The sequence below is a fragment of the Heterocephalus glaber genome, unplaced genomic scaffold, assembly GCF_053883595.1.
Source record: "Heterocephalus glaber isolate CG9 unplaced genomic scaffold, H.glaber_assembly_v1.0 deba00001465, whole genome shotgun sequence".
In the NCBI taxonomy this organism is placed as follows: domain Eukaryota; kingdom Metazoa; phylum Chordata; class Mammalia; order Rodentia; family Bathyergidae; genus Heterocephalus; species Heterocephalus glaber.
The window spans coordinates 4,666,296-4,690,660 of record NW_028258312.1 but is presented as its reverse complement, the minus strand read 5'-3'; positions in this window follow the sequence as shown (position 1 = coordinate 4,690,660).

Sequence of the window (24,365 nt, the reverse complement as noted above, 5' to 3'; positions counted from 1 at the left end):
AATTCCAGAGAGGATCCTCATCCAGAAATTCCTCAAGAAGAGATTTATTTCACCCAAGAGATTTCCAAAAACTGGCCCATGCACAAAATTAAATTGAATGGCAAATTTTTTACAGGACTGATAGACACAGGGGCAGATGTGTCCATGATTGGCACGTTTTTGGCCATCATCTTGGGGGGGGACAACTAAAACACCTCTGGTAGGCCTTGGCACCCCCCAACAAGTTTTGCAAAGCTCCTATCCCCTGCCTCATGAAGGGCCTGATGGTCAATTGAGACATATTTGTCCCTACATAGCTCCCATACCTGTAAATTTATGGGGCAGAGATTTATTGGAAGAATGGAGAGTCATAGTGACTACTTTGTCCCCTGAAACTTCATTGGGCCAACAGATGGATGATGTCTAAAATGGGATATGAATCAGGAAAAGGATTAGGCAAGCAACTTCAGGGAACAACACAGCCTATAGAACAGAAACCAAAAAAAATCGCTTTGGAATTGGATATGATCAAAATTTTTAGTTGGGGCTATTGAAAAAGTTTCTCTCCTCAAGGCAGCCTTGCCTTTACAATGGAAATCAAATGATCCCATTTAGGGTTAATCAATGGCCCCTACCACAGGAGAAACTAACCATCCTACAACAACTCATTTTAAAACAACTTAACAAGGGACATTTAGAACAATCTGTGAGCCCTTGAAACACACCTATCATGGTTATTCCTAAAAGATCAGGCAAATGGCATCTGCTTCAGGACTTACATGCAGTTAATGCAAACCTCATTCCAATGGGGGCACTGCACCCTGGCTTTCCAAACCCAGTGGCAATCCCCTAGAAGTGGCCACTTAGAATTACAGATTTAAAAGACTGCTTCTTTAACATTCCTCTGTGGCCAAGTCACCGACCTCAATTTGCCTTTTTGGTACCTAGTATGAATTTTAAAGAACCGATGAAGCAGGTTCAGTGGACTGTGTTGCCTCAAGGAATGGTTAATAGCCCCACATTGTGTCAGCTTTTTGTAGCACAGGCTCTTCAAGCTGCTTATAAATTATTCCCTACTGTATATTTAACACATTATGTGGATGATCTCTGTGAATACATATATATGATCTCTGCGATCACATATATATGATCTCTGTGAATACACAACAGCTACTTTTACAGGCCTTTGCTGTTGCAAAGAAGGATTTAGTGCATTTTGGATTGTGCATAGTACCTGAAAATGTTCAACTATCTGAGGCTTATATTTACCTGGGTGCCTTGTTAGCAGAGCGATCCATTAAGCCACAAAAGATACAATTTAGGACAGACAAATTAAAAACGTTAAATGATTTTCAAAAATTATTAGGTGATATTAATTGGATTAGGCCTAAAATAGGGATAGCAACTTTTCAATTGCAGAATTTGTATGAAATATTATAGGGAGATTCTGATCTTAATTCCCCTCAAAAATTAACTCCAGAGGCACAAAAGGAGTTACAATCAATAGAACAAAGCATACATAACCATCTGGTTTTTCATATCAACTCTATCTGGTTCATTTGTTTGTGCTTAACACCCCCCACTCTCCTACAGGTTTAATAGGGCAATGGTATGAGAAACAGGTCTTTCCCATGGAATGGTTGTTTTTATCTAACCAGTTAGTGAAATCTCTACAATTATATCTAGAGCAAATTGCAAAAATAGTTTCCTTGGGATGTAATCATACCTGACAATTATTTGGTGCTGACCCTCATTTCATCATTATCCCAATTGATAAGGATCAAATGTAGACACTGCTACAAACTGCTTTATATTGGCAAGCAGCCTTTGCAGATTTCATTGGACAGATGGATCATCATTACCCTAGTGATCCTCTGTTTCAGCTTTTTTTGCGACATGAGTTTATTCTCCCCAAGATTACTCAATTTCAGCCATTGCAAGGTGCCTCAACCTATTTCACCAATGGCTCCTCTAAGGTCCAAGCAGAAATTTGGAGCTCTTCCTTTAGTTATGTGTTGCCTACACCTGGTCTCTCTGCTCAGAGGTCAGAGTTGCTAGCCATTTTATTTGTGATTGAAAACTTTCCCTCCCAACCTCTTAATATTTTGAGTGATAAGACTGGAAGGAGCTATGGTCTGCTCTACCTTAGAACCAAAATTATTGACCTTGTTTTTAAGATTACAAAAGGCTATACATCAAGGAAATCCTCCCTTTTATATTGGACATATTTGTTCACATACCAATCTTCCTGGACCACTTTCCTATGGCAATGCACAAGCAGATCAGCTTATAGGATACCTTGCTGCTTTTGACCAGGCTAAGGAATCACACAGTTGTTTCCATCAGAACTTCAAGGCACTACAACATGATTTTCAGCTATCTCGAGCTGAGGCATGACAGATAGTTATGGCCTGTCCTAGTTGCCAGCAGATTCCATGGCCCATTCCCCATGAAGGAACTAACCCTCGAGGCCTAGCTGCCAATATGATTTGGCAGATGGATGTGATGCATGTCCCCTCTTTTGGAAAATCTCGATTTGTACATGTCTCTATAGATACACTTTCACACATGATACATGCCATGTGTCACTCTGGTGAGAAAGGGCACCATGTTCAACAACACTGCTTGTCCACCTTTGCTGCCATGGGAGTGCCCAAAAATATTAAAACTGACAATGGTCCATCATATGTTAATAAATTTATCCAAAAATTCTTTATTACTTGACATGTTAAGCATAGTACTAGTATCCCGTATAATCCACAAGGACAAGCCATGGTAGAAAGGGCCCATGCCACCCTCAAACATCAACTGCTTAAAAAATCACAAGGAAATCACCTGCCTGCACAAGCCCATTTAGATCTAGCTGTTTTTGTACTTAATTTTTTGAATCCTGTAGCAGGCTTCACACAACCACCTGCTATGCTCCATTGGCATACAGATGCCATGGCTAAGAGTCAGAAACCACAAGTCCTTTGGAAAGATGTCCAAACTGGTAAGTGGAATGGCCCCGCTGCCTTAATAACTTGGGGGAGAGGTTTTGCCTGTGTCCAAACAGATAATGATGAAACCTTGTGGCTGCCCTCCCAGAATGTGAGACCTTGGGTCACACTGGTGGAACCACCAACGTCTTGGAGAATGGGTGATAGCACCCCAGCTGAGAGAGATGAGCCAGCTGCACCTGAGTGACCCACCTCACCAGCAATGACCAACAAATCCACAGCAGGGTCCAGGATTGAGATAATGTCCCCAGAGGAAGAATAAATATAAATTTTAAAAAGGGGGGGCACAACTTGAAAGTGTTCTTTTTACATATATAAGTATAAAAGCGCTTGTATTCCTTCTGATTCTAATCTCAAGAGATCTCTGTTAATTAACTACAAAAGTTTTTGACCAGTCTTATATACAATTATAAACCTAAAAATCATAAAAGGGATATTATAATTTGATTTGGCCAAATATATTTGAGTGCAGTCTAGTTTTATAAATTGTCTTATATGTTTGTCTGTTGTCTGTCCATTTATACAGTTGAGCTCAAATTTTTTTTCTCCCTCTTTTCCTTTTCACCTATTGAAAAAACTTTTTTTCTTAAAAGATATTCACATCCTATTATTGGGTTGTTGTAAAGATAAATGTTATTAAATTAAAGGCATGCCCTTCTTCCCCCAGGTTGCTAACTGATCAAAGTGCCATCGAGATTTATTTGTCAAAGTACATAGAGACTGTGGGTACTCTCTTTGGTGAATAAAGAAGTGGCCTCCCAGAAAATAATTATTCTGGTCTTAACTCACTGAAGGAACCCCCTAGTAATTTTCATAATCTTATGGGAGACACACCTCAATAAATATTATCTATTTATTGTAAATTGATTGCATTAGTTGTCATTGAAGTTTAAGTTCTAAATATGTTATTATAAAATGTTTATATTGGTTAGGTTTTGACAATGTTGTTGTGATATGTCTATATTGGTCATCTTCAAAAGGTTAATTTCTGTGGCATAAACAAGAGAGTGTTATTGGAAGGATGCTTTTAGTACCAGACTACATTGAAGAACATAAGGTTTTGTGTAATTGTGATATTTATTGCTGCTCCTTTTCTGGTGTACAAAATGTATTCATGACCTCTAATCATATGAGTCTTCCAACATATTGTTTATGGTAATAACTTTTTGATTTGGATATTTGCCCTTCTCTAATGCTCCAGCCACCTATGATAATAAGCACACTTGTAGACTGATTTATTTTCCTTCAATGACATCCTATAAAAAGATAGCTGCTTAGGGATCCAACCACAGGAACAACCATAATTGGTAATAATAACAGTTTAACTATATTTTTATTCCAAAATGCTTAATATCCAGGTAAAATTATAATAGTTGAGTTCACTACTCCTCTTATAATGCTAATGTTATTGATCTTCTCTTCTTGGTGTTCAACAACTAAAGTTTAGAGACCAAAACTGAAGAGGTATCTGGGCTAAGAAGGCAGCCAATATTTTGACTCTGGCCCTCCAAGGTCAACAACAATAGCAAAAAGATCCAGGTCATGAGGGAACCATCTCCAAGATCCTGAATTTTTGGTGAGTCACCCAACCTCCTGAGTAGGGAGGTTGCTGAACACCAAAACAGTAAAGATCCAACAAAAAGTGTGACAAAGGAATGTCACCTGGAGGAAAAAATCTCCCATGCTTTCTCAGAAGGCAACATGGTCAAGCAAGGCCGTGACATATCCTGATGGCTGACACTGACAGAGGAGCTAAGAGGCTCTATGCAAGGTTCCAAGACAGTGCCTGTGGAGACTCAATTGACCTTGTTAGATACCAAAAGGTTGATTTTATTTAATATAGGTCTCACCATAACTTGGTCTTAAACACCCAGTAGAAAAGTATAACTAAAGACAATAGTTATTTGAGTTCAACAAAAGTCTTAAGATTTTTACCCCAATGTTTTAAAAAAATATTTGTTAGATTCTTAATCCTTTTACAGCCCCAATGGAGAGAAATTATGCTTATTATAGACAGCTAAGCCAGTCAAACACACTATAGATCCTCACAATACATAGGGACAAGCTATTGTTGGGTGTGCTCGCTTTTCCTAAAAACACCTTCACATAAAACAAAAAGAAAGGGAGATATGTCGGGAGCAATGCTCCATAATTTTAGGGAAAAATCATTTGTTTAGCCTAGTTCTCCTGCCTACAGCCCAGCTATGGAATTCTGAGACATAATTCCATTTTGGTCTCTGGTCGCAACTGAGACCTCAGTGATCTGGTGATGCTGTGATTCTCTGGGTCAAGAAACATCCTGGGAGCTGAAAACATCCTTAGGGCCCAGGATTTAGCTCAGTGGTTTCGCCGCCTGCTGCACAAGTTCAAGGACCCAAGTTTGATCCCCAGTACCAAAAAAACAAAAACATCCTGGGAGAACAAACATCTACTCAGTTCCTCATTGTTCTTGGACAGTTACATCTTGTTTACCCAGGATGTACTGAACTCTCTGCAAGTCATTTGTTACATTTGTTTCTCTCGATGTACTGAATAAAAAGTGCGGTAAGCTGGGGGCTTTTGTCTTTGCCGTCCAGAGCAGCACTGATCAGACCCAAAGCTCAGCTTCTTCTCAGTCTCATTTTTCTACCTTTCCTGTAATTTTCCTTGTGCTTCCATGGCTCACAGGAGACTAGGACTTACTGCAGAGGTTCTAGTAACATTCTCTTTCCCTGTTCCCTACACTCTGGGTACTGGGACTGGCTCGCCTTCTCTGCCCTAGGAGCATGGAATGGTGGTGGGGAAGCCTCCTTCTGGGTGCTGAGACTGGCTCCTTTTGGTCATTTATTCTGTTTGCTGAGGGCAGCATAGCCCTCTAGTGGTTTCCTGTTGTTTGTGAAGGGCAGCATATTTCCTGAGAGGGTCTCACTCAGGTCAGGCATGACTATTTATTTATTCATTTATTTTATTTGCAGTGTTAAGAATTGAACCCAGGGCCTTTGAATTGAGTTTTATCTACAGCTCTTTTTTATTTTTTATTTTGGTACAGGGTCTTGCTAAATTGCTAAATTTCCCAGGCTGGGCTCAAACTTTTGATCCTTCTGCCTCAGCTTCCAGAGAGCTGGAACCACAGATGTGTGCCACCACACCTGACTTATTTCCTCCATTTTAAAAAGAGGGCAAAAAGCAAAACAAAATAAGATAAAATAAAACAAAATAAAATAAAATGAGAGGGCACCAAGGCCAAAGGATATAGTCATCTGCCTGGAAGTTCATCTAGGTCCTAAGTAGTGATGTCCAGGATAATCTTGGTAGCCTGAATTGTATTGGACCAATTTGCAGCCTTTCTAACGGAGGTAGTGATATTGGGGGGGAAAAGTAACTCCAAACCTGCTAGATGTCAGACATGCTGAGTTTCTGTTGAAGTTGAAGAATGAATTAAAAGGAACAATGGATGTTAATAGTAGGAAAATTTATTGGGAAATAGAAATAGCTCCTGAAAGACAGGAGGGGGTCCTGAATGGGTTGCCTATTTTATGCTATAGTTTTCCCAAATGACTCATGGTCACTGTTTTCTGTTTTCTGGATAAATGATGTACATGGATGTATATATGAAACAACAATGTAAAAGCAGATATATATGTGTGCTTTACCGACCCTGCCCCTCCCATAACCTGATTAGAAGACAGGCATTCAGTTTGGTTTTATGGGTGAGGTTTATTTCTGTACCAGTCAGGATCCAATCAGGAGACAAAAACAGCCTTTCTTATTTTAACAAAGAATATTTAACATAAAAAATTATTAACTGGGTATTAGAGAAGTAGAAAGACAAAGGAGGAACCCTCAATTATCACAAAGATGACTTCAGTAAGTAGTTACCAACAGCTAAATTTGCAGAGATTTTTTTAAAAAGTTGAACTTATTATAATTTAGAAGTTTCGAAGGTGAATCCTCTGGCTCTGATGACTACACTTGTGAGGAAGGAGCACTGCTCAGTTGGTACAGGTGAGTTCAGAAGGACCCAGGAACCTGAGATTCAGACCTCTGAGGAGGATATGCCTCAGCTTGTTCCAGTGCTTTAGAAAGTCATAGGAAGGTCCATGCAGAGCCTAGACTCAAAACCTCTGAGGAAGGGATGTATTGAAGCTGGTGCTGAAATCTGAAGACAAAATGAAGTGTATTCTGTGAATGTTGGGAAAACTACAAACTAGAATCAACACTTAAGTACTGAACTACTGGACCAATCTGCTGCTCTCCAGGTAAAGATGCACTTCCCTGATAATACTGCCAGGAAAAGCCTTCTACTCTTCCTTTAGTGTCCCCTATTGTCAGATCCTAGTAGAAAAAAAGTCAATGAAGGAGAAACTTGGGTTACAGAGCTCCAGCTCTGTGATACCAAAATAAAACATAGATGAGTGAATTTTAAGCTTGGAGATAACACTATATATTATGGTAACAGGGGAAAGAAAAGACACTAAAACTAGTCCATAATTTTTAATTTTGCTTTTGTCTTTATAAGTAAAGAGATGAATAAATAGCTCTGTATCACTTGTCACTTGTGTGCTTCTATTTGGAGGTCATATCAAAATCTAAACGTTTTCTAATCTTTTACTGATTTTTAATGTAACAGGCAAATAAAGGAATCAACCTACCAAATGACTCATTAAATAATTCACATTCCATTCAATTCCTTACAAGAATGTAGAATAAAGTGAAACAACATATGATTGCTTGTCACAATGCAATGTATAATGCATTCCTTTATCTGAATATGGCAGAGAAATCATTTGGAATTATTTTTGAATACCGCAGAAATCTGACTGGAATTTACTGGAACTATTGACTGAACTTTCAGTTACTTGGACCCTTTCAAGGAGCAGTCAAAGACTCATAATTGACTTGTAAAAATATGAAAATTAAGTGACTTCAATAGAAAATTTAATAGATAGCTATGAAATGCAACCTATATCTCACGGTCTTAGAATTTCTTCTATTTGTCCATGATAACATAAAAGCTTTATAAACAATTATTTCTTTTCTTCTGTGTCAATCAACCTAATTTTAAATATTAAATATATTTTTATCTCCCAAAATATATCTTTAAGCAGTTAGCAATCCAATTTAATGCAATCTTGTATAAGAAGATCAATGTTTGGCTTCAACTTTCCCCTAATAAGACAATGACTGAATTAATATTAAGAGGTAAAGATTATGATAAGTAATAATGTAATAAAATTAGAAAAAATAATAATTGTTAGTAAGGAAATAAGCTTATTTATTCTAAGTTCTGTAGAGTTATTGAAGTAACTGAATCCCTTTTCTAAACTAGCTGATTTTTGAATCCCAACTTTACCATTACTAGCTTTCTGTCCTTAGGCAAAAACTTATTAACACTCTGCCTCAGTGTTCTCGAGTTTAAAATGGATATAATAACAATACACAAATCAGAGCACTTGTACTAGTTAGATTTTTTTCACTATGACCAAATATGTCAGGAAAAGCAACTTCCAAAAGAAACAATTTATTTTGGGCTCACAGTTTTAGAGGTTTTAGTCTCTGATCAGCTGGTTCCATTGCTTTTACGTCTGTGGTAAGATCATGGCAGAAGGGCATGGGGGTTGGGGGAGCACTGCCACCTCATGGTAGCCAAGAAGCAGAGAGAGGAGAAAGGAGCCAAAGAGGAAGGGGCTATAGACAAGATATAGTTTCCAAGGTGCTGCCTATGACCTACTACCTTCCACCCCAACTCTTGTTTCCATTACTACCTAATAAGGCTATTAAATTATGATCTTATAAATGAATCAATCCAATCACCTTCCAAAAGCCCCACTTCTGAATACATAAGACGTTGGAGGAACGTTTTAGAGTTAAAAAATAACAAGGATATTGTAATGATTGCATGATTAATAAAAGTAAACACATAGTGCTTGGAGTACTGTGAGTACAAGTTGTGAGTATCAGATATTGTGTCTCAGAAATGAGGAAACTAACTAAGACATTAAGTATACCAGTAGAATTTTAGACTTAATTTTTAAAAATTTAAGTAATATGTAAGTGTTGGGGGGAAAGTTGATTGCAATACAAGTACTCATGAGACAGACTATGGGTAGTCAACCACTGATCACCTATTACTTTGATCAAAATTCAGGCTGAAAAATACAAATTTTTCTTGATTCTTCCAATATGTCTTACTCTATTTTGATATTTGTCTATAATTTTAGTTTGGAAAGAAAGAAAACAAGAATTATAATGAACACATTGAAGAAAAGTAAAATAAAATTTAAAATAAAACAGGTTGTTGGATTATTTGAGATGCCAAGATGTCAATATTTCAATTTCACATCAATAAGTTGAAGCTATGAATTACACTGGTCCTCCTCTTATTCATATTCATTCAGAATATCTTTCTAAAACTATACAAAATTGTAAATCTAACCTTTATTTGGAAATGATGAGAAATGGATGCTTTCGTTAAGGATTTATAGATTATAACCTACTTGCACTTAAAACCTAGGTATTGCTCATTTATTAAACATTCTATTTACATGTTTTTCTGGACATGAGAGAAAATCTAAATAAACAGATTTAGGGAAAGACAAAATCAACCTGGATTGAAGAAATTAGGAAAGACGAGAAATAAAGCTAGAGTTGTGCTGTAGGAGATAGGATTTATATTGTTCTAAGAGAGGTGAGTATAGAGTTGGAGATCTTTAGAACAAACTAAGCAAAAGATCTGCAGCTGAATGAGTATGAGAAGTCTAGAGAGTTTGAGATGAAGTTCAAGAGATAAGTGGACCCTGAAATTCTGGATCAGATGCCACAGGTAAATCAGAGGTGCTCAAACAATGGAATAAGAAAATGAAATTAAGCACTTAAGATTACTCATTGGGTAGATTAGTCAAGAGGATAATTAATGACAAGAGGTCAAAGAATTAGAATCTTATCAAAATTATTATATTTTAAAACATTTGAATAGGGTAGAAAGCACATGATACAAAGTTTGGAGGAGGAAATAGACATGGTTGACTGAATAAATGCTATCAAGAAGCAAGAAGAAGAAAGGAATCATTAAGATTTGAGTATTGTTATTGACAAAGTGGGACAATTTGGAGATATAGCAAATTTGTTTGCTTAGATAGAATTTATAATTTGATAAATTTTAGAGGACATACACCTGTTGAAATAGGGATATGCTTAAGATAAAGGATATATTTTCTTTATCCCTCTCAGCACCTTGCTTAGAACTAAAAGAATAAAAGCATTTAGATAAATTTACTAAATAAACTAATTTTAAGATTTTCAATTGAAGTGTGACATTCTTGTCATTGTGTATAAAGTGAAATTTGTATAACAAAAGAATAGTAGCCAACCACAGCCAGGAGCTGCCTGGACAACAGCAGCACAGGTGCTCTGGCCTCAGCCAGGGCCCTACCCAGACACCAGCTGCTTGGGCATGCAGGCCCCAGCCAAAGGCCCACCTGTAAAACAGCTGCACAGGCACATAGGGCTCAGCCTGAGGCACACCCAAATACCATCACTAAGCATGCACAGGCCCCAGCCAGAACCCTGCCCAGACAAAAATGCAGTGCAGGGGTCCAGAAGGCCAACATTGTGAACCTAGGAAGTGCTCCAGTGGTAAGCAGCATAGAAAAGGCCTCTCTGAGACTTGCTGAGAATTGAAGCCCACTGGGTGAGCTAGGAGTCACCTCAACAAAGGCACAGCTGATTGCACCTGTTGAAATGAGAAGACACATAAACAAGACTCATAACCAGACTTCCAGATCACAAAAGGCAACCTCAAGGGACAACTAGATGGAATAATCTGACACTCAACCACCTGGACTCCCTGAACTGGCAACAAAAGAGGATCTGGAAAAAATAATATCAGACATTATTTCTCAGATAACAACAGAGATTGTGTCCATAATGAAAGACATGATTAATAACACTAGAGCAGATACAGATAAAAAAAATAGAAGAGCTGAAGAATATTATGGAATCCCAGCATAGGGAACAAATGGAATCCAAGAAACAGATGCAAACAGATAACTAGGAGATTAAAAACTGCATTGAAAGTTTACCCAGCAGAATGAGCCAATGTGAGGACAGAATATCAGATATAAAAGACAGGACTGCAATTAGTGACCAGGAAAAGAAAGATTTCTTAAAAATAGTAAGGGACCATGAGAAATCAATCCAGCAGCTTCTAGATGATGCAAAGAAGAATAACATAAGACTGATTGGAGTCAATGAAGAAACAGGAGAGCATCCAAATGACATTAAAAAACTGTTCATATTTATTCCTTTCCCTTCTTTCCTTCCCTCTATACCTCCCACTTCCCTTTCTCCTTTAGATCCTTTCTTCCTATTTCACATTATCTATTATACATTTTGATTCTTATTTACAATTTCAGTTTCTCACAGCAAAGAAACTATTCAGTATTTACACATGTGTGTCCTATTTATTTCACTTAAGAGTATGGCCTCAATGTTCATCCATTTAGCTAAATATGAGAAAAGGAAAACATGGAAACAAAGTCTTTGTAAATAAGGAGGGGTGGAGAGGTTGAAGGGAGGGAATGGGAATGGGGAAAAAAAATAAGAACCAATATACATCATGTAAAGGTACAAATTCCCAATGATGAATGTCATCATATTGTATACCTAAAATATACCAATAAACTTAATTTAAAAAATTTAAAAAACTGTTCACAGAAGTAATGGCAGAAAATTTCCTAAACAGGGGAAAAGAATTTGGCATACAGATAAGTGAGGCATATAGGACTCCAACTAGCTGTGATCAAAAAAAAAAATCTACACCTAGGCATATAATAGTCAAGATTCCAGAAACCCAACAGAAGAACAAAATTCTACAAGCAGTTAGAGAAAAGAAACAAGTCACATACAAAGGAAAGCCCATCAGAATCACAGCAGACTTCTTAAGTCAAGTCAAGAAGGGCCTGGAGTGAAGTATTTCAAGCCCTAAAAGAAAACAACCTCCAACCCAGATTGATGTACTCTGAAAAGCTCTCTTTCAAAATTGATGGAGAAATAAGATACTTTCATGACAAAGAACACCTGAGGAACTTCATGAATACCAAACCACCATTCCAAAACATATTTAAACAATATTCTAGGAAAAGGCAATGAGGGTCACAAACCCATGAAACCCAGCAGAATGAATCCATCAGACAAGACAAGAAATTAAATGCAAAGGCAGAGAACAGGAAAAGGTCATAACAAGGATAAGTCAATACATGTCAATTATAAACATCAATGTTAATGGTCTCAATTCACCAATCAAAAGAAATAGATTGGCAGAATGGGTCAAGAAGCAAGATCCAACAATATGCTGCATACAAGAAACACACTTAATTCAAAAAGAAACCATAGACTGAAAGTTAAAGAGTGAAAAAAATACTCCATGCAACTGGAACCTCCAAAAAAATCAGGAGTAGCTCTCCTATTTGCAGATAAAATGGATTTCAAACCAACACTAATTAAGAGAGACAAAAAAGGTCACTACATCCTTGAAAAGGGAAATATCCAAAAGGAAGAAATGACAATCACAGATATATATGCACCAAATACTAGTGCACTCAACTATATAAAACAAATATTACTTGACATGAAAAATCAAATGATTAGAGACATTTATAACTAAATGGATGCACATTGAGGCAATACTCTTAAGTGAAATAAATAGGACACACATGTGTAAATACCAAATAGTTTCTCTAGTGTGAGAATCTGAAAGTGTAAATAAGGACTAAAAAGTATAATAGAAAATGTGAAATAGGAAGAAAAGGGGAAAAGGAAAAGAGGAAGTGGGAGGGGTAGGGGAAAGGAAAGAAGGGAATGGAATTAATATGAGAAAATGAAAAAATGGAAACAAAGTCTTTATAAATAGAGAGGGATGGGGGGGTTGAAGGGAGAGCAGGGGAATGGGGAAAAATAAGAATCAAGAGAGATTATGTGAAGGAGTAAATTTCCAATGATGAATGTCATTATATTGTATACCTAAAATGTACCAATAAAATTAATTTTAAAAAATCAAATAAGCACTGATACAATAGTAGTGGTGGACCTCAATACCCCAGTGTCACAAATAGATAGATCAACTAGACAAAAAATCAACAACAAAATACTAGAACTCAATCAAACTCTTGAACAAATGGATTTAATAGATGTTTACAGAGTATTCCACACCACAAAATCAGAACACACTTTCTTTTCATCTGCACACAGGTCATTCTCCAAAATAGACCACATACTCACTTATAGAACATGTTTAAGTAAGTGCAAAGAATTGAAGTTATCCCCTATATATTATCAGATCATAGTGCAATGAAATTGGAGTTCCATAGCAAAAGAAACAACAAGAACTTTATTAAGACACAGAAATTGAACAACATACTTCTGAATAACCAATAGGTCACAGAGAAAATTAAAGAAGAAATCAAACAGTTTCTACAATTAAATGACAACGCCAACAAAACATTTCAGAATCTGTGGAACTCAGTGAAAGGAGTCTTACAAGGGAAATTCATGGCAGTGAATATTCATATTAGGAAAACAGAGAGAGCTCAAATAAACAACCTAAGGCTGAACTTCAGGCTTCTAGAAAAGGAAGAGTAGGACAAACAACATATATGTAATATGTTTATATATATTATATTGTGTTATAATAATCATATAAAATATTGTCTCCAATATATTCTATACAATTTTGTTTAATGCTTTATAGTCAATGTAACATCATATATACTTATAGAAATTGAATTTTTATTCTTATTTTATTATTATTTAGTGAGAATACCTATATGCTTGTTTCATTAATATATAATGCTGGAAGCCAAGTGCAGAAAAAGCTTTAGACAAAGTCCAACACCCATTCATGATAAAAACTATTCAGAAAATTGGAATAGATGGTCTTTATTTGTCTGATAAAAGCCTTTTATAACACATCAACAGCCAATATCATACTAAATAGACAAAAACTGAAAGTTTTCACTTTAAAATCAGGAACAAGGCAAGGATGTTCATTGTCACCACTCCTATGTGATATAGTTCTGGAAATATTAACCAGAGCAATTAGACAAGAGAAAGAAATAAAAGGAATAAAGATAGGAATGGAGGAAATTCTCATTATTTACAGATGACATGACACTCTACATAGAGGATCCCAAAAACTCCACCAAAAGCCTTCTAATTTAATAACCAAATGCAGTCACATAGCTGGATACAAAGTCAACACTCAAAAATCAATAACATTCCTGTACACAAATAACAAACTCACTGTGAGAGAAAAATTATGGAAACCACACCTATCACAATAGCATCAAAATAAATGAAAGACTTAGGAATCAATCTAATGAAGAAAGTAAATTACCTTTACATTGAAAAATATAGTAATCTAAGAAAGGAGATCAAAGAGGATATTAGAAAGTGGAAAGATATTCCTTGCTCTTGGGTATACAAAGTGAAAATGGCCAAACTCCCAAAATTACTATACAGATTTAATTCAATCCAAATCAAAATATCAAAATCATATCTCATAGAATTAGAGAACATAATCCTAATGGAACCAGAAAAGACCTAGAATAGCAAAAGCAATTCTGGGCAACAGAGGCAAGGCAGGGAGCATCATAATCCCTGACTTAAAATTATACTACAAAGCTACCGTGATAAAAAGAGCATGGGACTGGCAAACAAACAAACAAAAAACAAAACAAAACAGACTTGAGGATCAATGGAACAGATTAGAAGATTCAGAAACAGCTCCATATATACTCAGTCGCCTGAATTTTGACACCTCAAATTTTCACTTGAAAAAAGATAGCCTCTTTAATAAATGGTGCTGGAAAAACTGGGTTTCCACGTGCTGAAGATTAAACTTAGACCCATATCTCTCACTATGCACTAAGTTAAAACTGAAATGGGTTAAGGACCTAAATATTAAAACAGAAACCCTAAATCTATTGAAAGACGGGATAGATAGAAGTCTTGAAGATTTAGGTGTAGGCAAAGAGTTAATGAAAAAAAAAAACCTGATCACACAGGAATACAAAGAATCAACAAATCTGTTTCTTAAGGGATTAGTGAAGCATACATTTTCTAGACCCTCTCAGTGTGGAGGAGTAGGTTTTACTTAGAAAATCTATCCTAACATTTCCATTTTCCTGATTCTTTGAATACCCTCATCAACAGTAAACCAAGGAATATCAGGCATCTCTATCTTATTCACAGTGGGCCATCTTTTGATCCATATTTCAGCCCACCAATCAAATAGACTATTAGCATCTTTTTTTAACTCCGTGAGCTGTGACATTAAATCCATAATTTTGGGTTAATGGGCCCATATCAAGAAATTCAACTTGATGCAGGTTTATGTTTCTTCCAGCATTATCTCTCCTAAGATTCATCTCCATACCTATTCTCCACATTTTTGCTTGTAATAATTGGAAAACTCATGTTCTTTGAGAGTACAGTGGAGCTCTACATGGGTCATGCTGCATACCTCATCTTCAGGAGCCTTCTGAGATTTGAGCCTGGTTGTAGGCCAAGAAGCAAAAGTTGATAGTGAAGAACATTGCCATTGTCTTGCTGGGTAACTGCATCAAGGAAGGTCAAACTGTTTCCACAGGTAGCACAGAATTAGTTTCTTGAGACATAAATGGAAAAGCCAACACTGCAGGGGACAGTAGTGGAGATGCTTCTGCCACTGAAGGTGAGGAAATCTCTTCTCACAAAATAACATCATCAGAATTTATGAGTTTAATGTTCCCAGTTTCATCACTTCCTCCCAAACACCTCCCTCCCAATTTATGGAATCCCATTTTTTCCAATCAATGCCCTCACTTCAGTTGCAAACACCCTTACAGGCTGAATGTTAAACTTGTGCTGTAATTCAGCCAATTCCCCAAGAATTTTCAGATAACTTTAGTTCTACAGTTACAAGACAGAAAATTTTCCTTCAGGACACACTTAGAAGATTTAGATTGTTTATGTGTGCATGTAGCTTGGAATTTGAGTCTTTGAGCTCATTATTTACCTTTATAACTTTGTTGAGACTTGTTAAGATAAACAAGCTAATATCATCATATTCTTAGTTTTCCAAAAATGTTAAAAGTATTGTGTATAGAGTTACTAAATTCCTTGCACTTCACAAGTGAATAATTAGTATAATCACTTGTATATCAAAAGTGGGTAATTAGTATAATCAGATGTGATTGGGCACATTCAGGGTGATATGGCTGTAGACAGAAATTAGTATAATCAAATGGATCTATACTGTGCATTTAAACAGTTCACACTACAAACTGTCAGTGCTCTCTACATTATCAGAAGATATGATCGTGGCAACTCTAGGTCTCATCAAATTTGAGAGTCAATTCCAAGAACCACTAAACTAATTAGAGTACTTCATCCTTACTATTCTGTTTCTCTAGGAACACTCCCAGTATCAAAATCTATATTGGCTACATTTCTCTAGGGGAACAGAATTGATATAAAAAAATTAGATAGATAGATATAGATATATATCTGCAAGGGGATTTATTAGGTAGGCTTACAGGATCTTAGTTGGGAGAATCCACAATGATAGTCTGCAATGGGGAACTGGGGGATCCAGTAGCTGCTCCTTTGTTTCAAAATAAGAAAGGGGTGAGAATATAATCCCATACGTCAGTAACTCAGAAAAGGTTCTGAATTCAGTCTCTGTAATACACCATATCACACACACAGAAAAAGGAGGGGGGCACAGAATAAGAGGGATCAAGGGTCCAGCACCAGCTCAAGGTCAAAGGCCTGGAATCTCACTGGAGAGTTGCCAGTCCAAGTGTGTATTGGAAAGAAGAAACTGGAGACCAATGTCCAAAGGCAAGAGCAACAAAGGATGTACCTATTCAAGCAGACTGGAACTCATCAAAAACAGGCATACTTCCTATTCTTTCCCTCTTTTTATCCCATCAAAGCTATAATTGGTCAGTACCCTTCCTCTTCAGTTTGCTGGCTTGCATCCAATAATCTCTGAAAATCCTGCACAGACACATCAGCATGGTTTTTCATTAATCTGCTAGGCCTTTTTTATTCTAATCAACCTGACATAGTATGATTATCAATTACTGCATTCAACAGATTTCGTGGGTAGGGGACTGAATAAGAAAATATCTCATGACCCCAAAATTTCCCACAGTATTATTGTAGCTTAATTTGTAAATTTGTGTTTTTACATTTTATGTGGGGAAAATAAGGCCCTGCTCGTTAAAAATATTTAAAGTCTGAAAACCACTGAATTAGTACATTGATTGGAAAGACAAATAATATGCTCAAAGAACTTTGGGCCAGATCTTGAAAAGCATTAAATGCCCAGGAGAGCACCTTTTATAAAGAGAAAATGGTGTGGTCTATGGGGAGTTTCTACGCAGAAAAATTAACACACATATACATGATATTATACAGTAACTGTTGAGCATAGGGTCAGAAGGAATAGAGGCTGAAATCATAGAGACTAATCAAGAGATAGCAGCTGTTTAGGAAAACATTCAGGTCCAATGTGAGGGTAGATGGAAAAGGAAATGGGAAAAGGGAATTGTCAAGTGACATCTGGAAAGAAGACAGTCCTCTTCAGTTTATAGTTAGGTGAGAAGCAAGCTAATTTTTTAGATGTTTTAATGTTTAATATTTATATTTGTAAGTGATACATTTTACTAGGCGATTTTTGAGGATACTTCTATTGAAAAGATTTGAATCTATAACAGAAAGATCTCATATACTTTTGTACAAGTTTTCCTCTTTAACATTTAACTTTAGAAAGATACACTTTTATAATTAATAAACCAATGCTGATAGCTGATATATCATTATTAATAAAACCCATACTTTATTTCTATTTCCTTAGTTTTCAAGTAATGTCCTCTTTCAGTTCCAAGGTCCCATCCAGGATACACGGTTACATATAGATGCCATATCTCCTTAATCTGTGACAGTTTTTCATATGTTACTTGATGTCACTGACAATTTTGAGGAGTTCTGGTCAGGTATTTTATAGAAGATCCATCTGTCAAGATTTGTTGTTTTTCTTAGGATTAGATTGGGGTTATGTTTTTGGATGAAGAATACAGATGAAAACGTGTCATTTTTATTGCATCATATCAAGTGTACATGCAAACATGACATATCCACTACTGATACTGATCTTCACCACCTGACCAAAAGAGTATTTTTTAGTTGTCTGTGTTGTAAAGTTACTCTTTATTCTCATTTTGTACTGTACTCTTTGGAAGGAAGTTACTATGTACACAGAAACATTTTTGGAGAAGAAATTCTTTCTCAATTCAGCTCTTATCCCCTACTTGGATACTTCATTCAGCAATTTAAAAACTCTGCAGTTAGTTTTAAGTCCACAAGACTTAGCAGTCACTAAACATCTGTTGCAACTTGAACATGCCCTTGGGGTTTCACTCCCACACAGCTTATTAAATACCACTTTCAGTCATAAGCAGTATTCCCCTGAGGACTTCAGAGAGAGGCAGTTTCTCTCCAACATTTGTCACTTTTCTAGTGATGATTTCTTTGTCCCAAGAACAGCTTAGTACCCCCTGGGCCTGACTCCTAGTGTGTATAACCAGGTAGCCATATGGCCCTTTCACAGCTGCCTGCTCTACACCCTCGCTGGTGCCACATCTCCATCTGACATCTCACACGACTCTTCCCCTTCCAGACTTAGATGGACCTTTCAGAGCAGGCTGTGGACAAGCCCCCTCTGGCCCCCTCCCCTGTGAACTGCAGAATCTTTCCACACTGCCATGTTTGGCCACAGCTGGATCAGGAGCGGCCTAAATCAAGCTAACTCAAGCTCCTCCCCTTGTGCTCTAGAAATTGTAGTGCTTCTGGCTCCTAGTACTCTTGCAGCAACTGGGCCTGTATCCCTTTCTGCATTATTAACTCAGTAGTAGCAAAAGCCTTCCAGTCCCTTATCCCTCTCTCTCACTCCTTGACCCAATCTCCTGTTATCTACAAAATATCACTGAGATTCTGTTAAACACCAGCTCAAGAAACCTGTGAGGAGTATTATCAAATTATCTTCTGTTTCTTTGATGTTCCTCACCTTCGCGAGCACAGAAATCAGCCAAAGCTGTTTGAAATAAGCCCTCCTCCTTTTCCTCACGCCTGAATATCCACATACATACAAAAAAATGCTTATATAATGGCCAAAAGGTCATAAAGTCCAGAATCAGTGAGAATGGTCTGGATGAATCAGATCATTTTCAAGGGCATAAAATACTGTATGCCAGCCCACTTGTTTTTACACACACAGTAATTGTTCCTTAAAGATCAGAGATCTGTGTGACTAAACCAAATTGAATGTACTGGCCATGCTCCTACCTGCCCAGCAATTTGATATTGAAAAAAATAAATAATCTCTCACATGAAGATAATGTTTCTATTATCGGATTCTATATGTGGTCTTAAAAAAAAGTTTGCCTGCTATCTGATGATTGCACACTGAGAGAAGCGCAGCTGGAATAGATCTAAAAGCTCAAAAGCTTGATAGCCTTGCCTCCCCCTAAATGATGTGAAAGGATGTAAGAATGGAGTGTTTCCTTCCTCAATTTTAGCCAAGGGGACAATACATTTTAGCTCATATGTCAAAGTCGGTGTAAGACAAATCCCCACATATAAATTTTACAAAGGAAATGTGTCAGAATCATTGCACAACTCCTGGAACCATCAATGAGATCAAGAATAGCACAAGGGAATAAAAAAATAGTAGATCAAATATCAAAGCCAATGTAAGACAAATTCCCACATGAAAATTTGACAGAGGAAATGTGTCAGAATCATTACATAACTTCTTAAATCCTCAATGAGATCCAGACTATCACAAGACAGGTGAGAGAAGTAAGATTGATGATGAGATTTTGTTAGCGATAGCTGTTTCCTGTTGTGAGTTCCCACCTCCAAGAAGGGAACCGTGAGTTTTACCTACTCACTATAGCAGTGTGATGGGAACTTTTATGGGATCACAGAATCTGGGAATATGCTTTCTGTATTTGGGGAATGTAACATATGTGTACATGACTCTTGGCAAAAATCTAGAAAAAGCTCTGGCAGTAAAATAGAAATAGACACCTGGAATTTGGTGTGTGCTGGAAGAATTTGGGGGGCTGGAGGGTTTTGGTGGCTGAAGATGTTCTTCACAAATTGTTTTCATGGCCCTCTCATGATCCCTACTTATGAGAGACCACATCTGTGTTTTGGGGGCAAGCTCTCTGACTGCTTTTATTATAGGGTAGTTTCTTTAGAAGTTGCTCACCCTTCGAAAGTATTCTAGGTTCTTCTTGCCTCGAACAAAGAATTGGATGAGACAAGCCAATAATGGTGCCAAAAAGTTTATTTGAAAAGTGTAGGGTAAATGGGTATGGGAGAAACCAGCTCTGCAGAGCAAACTTGGGCTGAACAAAGGAAAAAGAGGGTAAAAGCAAAAATAAAAGTACATGTTGAGTTCAGATGTGGCATGGGACACTGCAAACCTATCCATGACAAGGACTTTCCCTGATGGATGTCCTTTTTATCCTGTGGTAGGAGTTGTCCAAAGTTCTACATAGGGGGTCCTTTCATTGCCCTTGGGTCTTGTGATTGATAGGTCCTGCTCATTTTTCCAGCCAGCTTTGCCACACCCTATCTCCTATATCATTTTGATGATAAAATATAGTAGGAATTAAAATAGACCCAATTTCTGGTCTATTTTGTCTTTTTTAGAAAATACTCTTGGGAATCCTGACCTGCCTTGTATGAAGTTTGACTTTCCTGAGACCACTAGGCTAGAAAATCAGGGGTACTTACTCTTGACAAGAGCCAGCATCTTGGACAATCCCACCAAAGCACCCCACATTTAAGTTTCTATCACTGGAGACCAGTCAATCTTCAGTTGAATACCACTAAGAAGAAATGCTCAGTTGAGTTTTGCCTGAAATGCTGGTGCACAAAATAATGAGATGTAATATAATAGTTACTGTATTAAGCTATTGAGTTATGCTGTATTGGGTTATTACAGCAGTAGAGAAGCAGCAAAACACCTGAGTGTTTTCCAAGGGAAAGATAGGAGCTTTCCAAAAAAGGCCTTTGGCATGATGTTAGGATCAGTCTTAGGGATAGACCAGATCTTGGTCCTTTCTAATAGGCCATCTAATTTAGATCTAAAATGTACCTCAGAAGTTTTGTGTGTTCAGAGGTGAGAACTGGTCACAAGAAGAAGGTCTCATGGTGTGACCTGGAAAGGTGTATTCTCCTTTCTTTCTGTACCTCTTGGCTGCCATAGGGTAAGCAGCTGTCTTCCATTAGGTCCCTCTACCATGACTTTTCTGCCTAGGATCCAGCCAACTTTTGACTGAAGCCACCAAAACCATGAACAAAAATAAATCTCTCCTTTAAATTGTGTGTGTTGACTATTTTTCCCCAGTGATGAGACTGGGAAAGTGAATAATATAGAAAATTGATTCTGGAAATAGGACTTATGAGTTAATAGCTGAATGTGCTGGTAGGAGGTGGGTCTGGTTGGGAGAGGTGGATCATTAGGTGTGGGACCTGGAAGGGCATATTCTTATTCTCAGCTCCTCCCTTCTTTCTTTGATTCCTGTCTGCCACAGGTTGAGTAGCTTCATTCCACCACACCTTTCCACCATGCTGTTTCTTCCTTGAAGCCAGCCAACTGTGGTCTAATCTTCTGAAACCATGAACCAAAACAAACCTTTGCTTCTATAAGTTGTGAGTGTTGAGTATTTTGTCCCAGCAATGGGAAAGTTACTAACACATTGAAGATGGTGGGAAACTAAACTTGTCACAGTTATCAAAGTAGTTGGAAGTACCCAGAAGAAATTCATCTGCCCAATTCAATGGCACCACAGTTGAAGGGGATCAAAAATGATATATGAAAAAACCATGCAATGTATCCTATGAGAGAAAGCAGTTTGCAACACATGGGAAAAAAATACAGGAAAAGCCAATTGGCCTAAAACTAACTGTAAGTGGTAAAAGAAGATTATTTGCTATTAAATCATCATGGAGTCAATTTACATGGGAAAAGGATTATTAAACAATGTTTGGCATATATAATATTTATATAGTAGATCCAGTTTTACAGAGATGATTGGATAAGACTGCAGGATATCTCCACAGATCATTGTACTCTGAGAGAGACAAAAGAAAATAGGTCGGGATATATCAAGATTATAGATCTATAGTGAACTGACAAGGGATTTTAGGACACTGCTGAAGTGGAAGTAGAAATTGTTGATTGTGGGTCACAGCTTGCAAAGGTTAATGAAGTTAGGTGATAGATAGTAGACAAGTAAAGTAAAAGGTAGTCAACAGAATAGTGATCAAATGTAAAGATCAAGACCAAGATCATCAGGAATGAGTAGATGGAAAAATAAGTAACTATATTTAATAATTGTGTTTTAATATATTTTTGTAGACTTCCTTCATGAAAGGATGGTCTGCATTATAATCATGCTTGTTAGTGGAAGAAAAATGAAAATAAAAGTAATGGTTTAAAGACATCAAGGAAATCTGTCAAAAGAAGTACTTTTTTATGTAACTTTTTTCCTAAAGCAGACTAGAAAATAACTCAAATATTCATATTAGGTGAGTGTGTATCCACTCAAATGAGTATTTGCTCAATTAATATAGTGTATTTTAATATTCAGTGATATATTTAAATTATTTAACCGGTTTGTCAAGTTTTTCGTATCACTGTCACCATTCATTGTTTTATAAAAGGACTTGGTTTCCTGGAAACACAGCTTTTACATGGCTTGGCTTTGCAAAAATATAAATCTTTTGTAATTATTCAAGAGCACTGTTATCAATATAGAGCAACTCTCACAACTGTTAGGAAAGTTTAGTAATTTTTTTAACATCAATTTAATTGAAAACATTTCACAAAAGTCAAGAATAATGCTGTGTTGCCAGATTCATTCCAATTTACCAGAAATCAAATGTTTCTTCTTTTATTTGTATATCTTCCCAAACACACATACATTTGAACCTCCCTCAGTCAATTTCTCAATATCCTCAAATTCTCATAACTCTTCTGTCATTGTCTTATCCCAGTCAATTCCTACTCTATCAATTCCTTTCAGATTTATAATATATATTACTGTAAGCTCCTAAGCTTCTGTTATAAACAAATGCCCCACATTATTGACCAACCCTTTCTCACTTTAATATTTGTACTTCACTGATTGTTTCTATAATTCTTTAAGAGACAGAAACTTCTTCCATGTTTTGTCTCTTTGTTTTGCCCATTTTCATGTCACACTTGCACTACTCCACCTGTGTAACTCCTTTGGCTTCTGAGGACTTTCTTCCGTCACTGCTCTGTTATATCAATTCTCAATTACCACTATCACACTATCACAAGAAATTTTCCCCTTCCTTAAAGACTTTACAATTTGTTGCAACCAGCATTTCATTCTCTGCTATCTTCACTTGTAACTTCAGCAACCACATCATAATCCACCACAATCCACATTTTGGGTTGAAATGTAGGGGGCCATTCCTTGTTTCAGCTTCATAGTTTTGTATATTACACAGACCTGGAAGCTCCAATTAATGAATTGAGCCACTGTTTGTGGATAAAGTGACAATTACCTAGAAGTCAGCTAAAGCTGATGCAAAAGAGATTTACTTTAGCACTAAAAGAATATTACTCTTTTCAATAAAGTTTAAGAATATGGAAAATGGGCAAGGGATTTAGCTCAGTGGTTTTGCCGCCTGCTGCGCAAATGCAAGGACCAGAGTTCAATCTCTGGTACCAAAAAAGAAAAGAACATGGAGAAAGATGAAAGTTATATTTTCTTTAGCTAAATCACTTACTGAATTACTGATAATAATCTTACTTAAGTCACTCAATAATCCCACTTTATAACTAAAATATTGTAGAACATATCAATATGGGTTAGATATCATTTAAGTGCCTTAAAGTGAGCATGTGACCAAAATGTGCAGTTATGCTATGTAGAATAGAATTTGACACCTTAACTATTCAGTCTTACCTCAACTGATCTTAAAAAGTGCAGCTATCCCACTGATATTTTAAGTAATAAATTTAATCATTTTGCTTTGCTTGTAATGAAATCTTAGAGCTAAATTTAGCTCTAAGATCCCTTACCAAGCACAGTGTACTTTTGGTATTTATTTTGGGTGGTATACATTATTTACTCCATTTTATGAATACATGCTTATTTATTATATGCTCATCTTTCCTAGAAAGCTGTCCTACACATAGCAGTAGAATTTAAGCTGATGGATTCTAGATAGGCTTAAAATGGTCAAGTAATTCATCTAGACCCACAGCCAGTAATAGGTAGACATAGGATTTGAACTCAGGTTGTTCTGTAT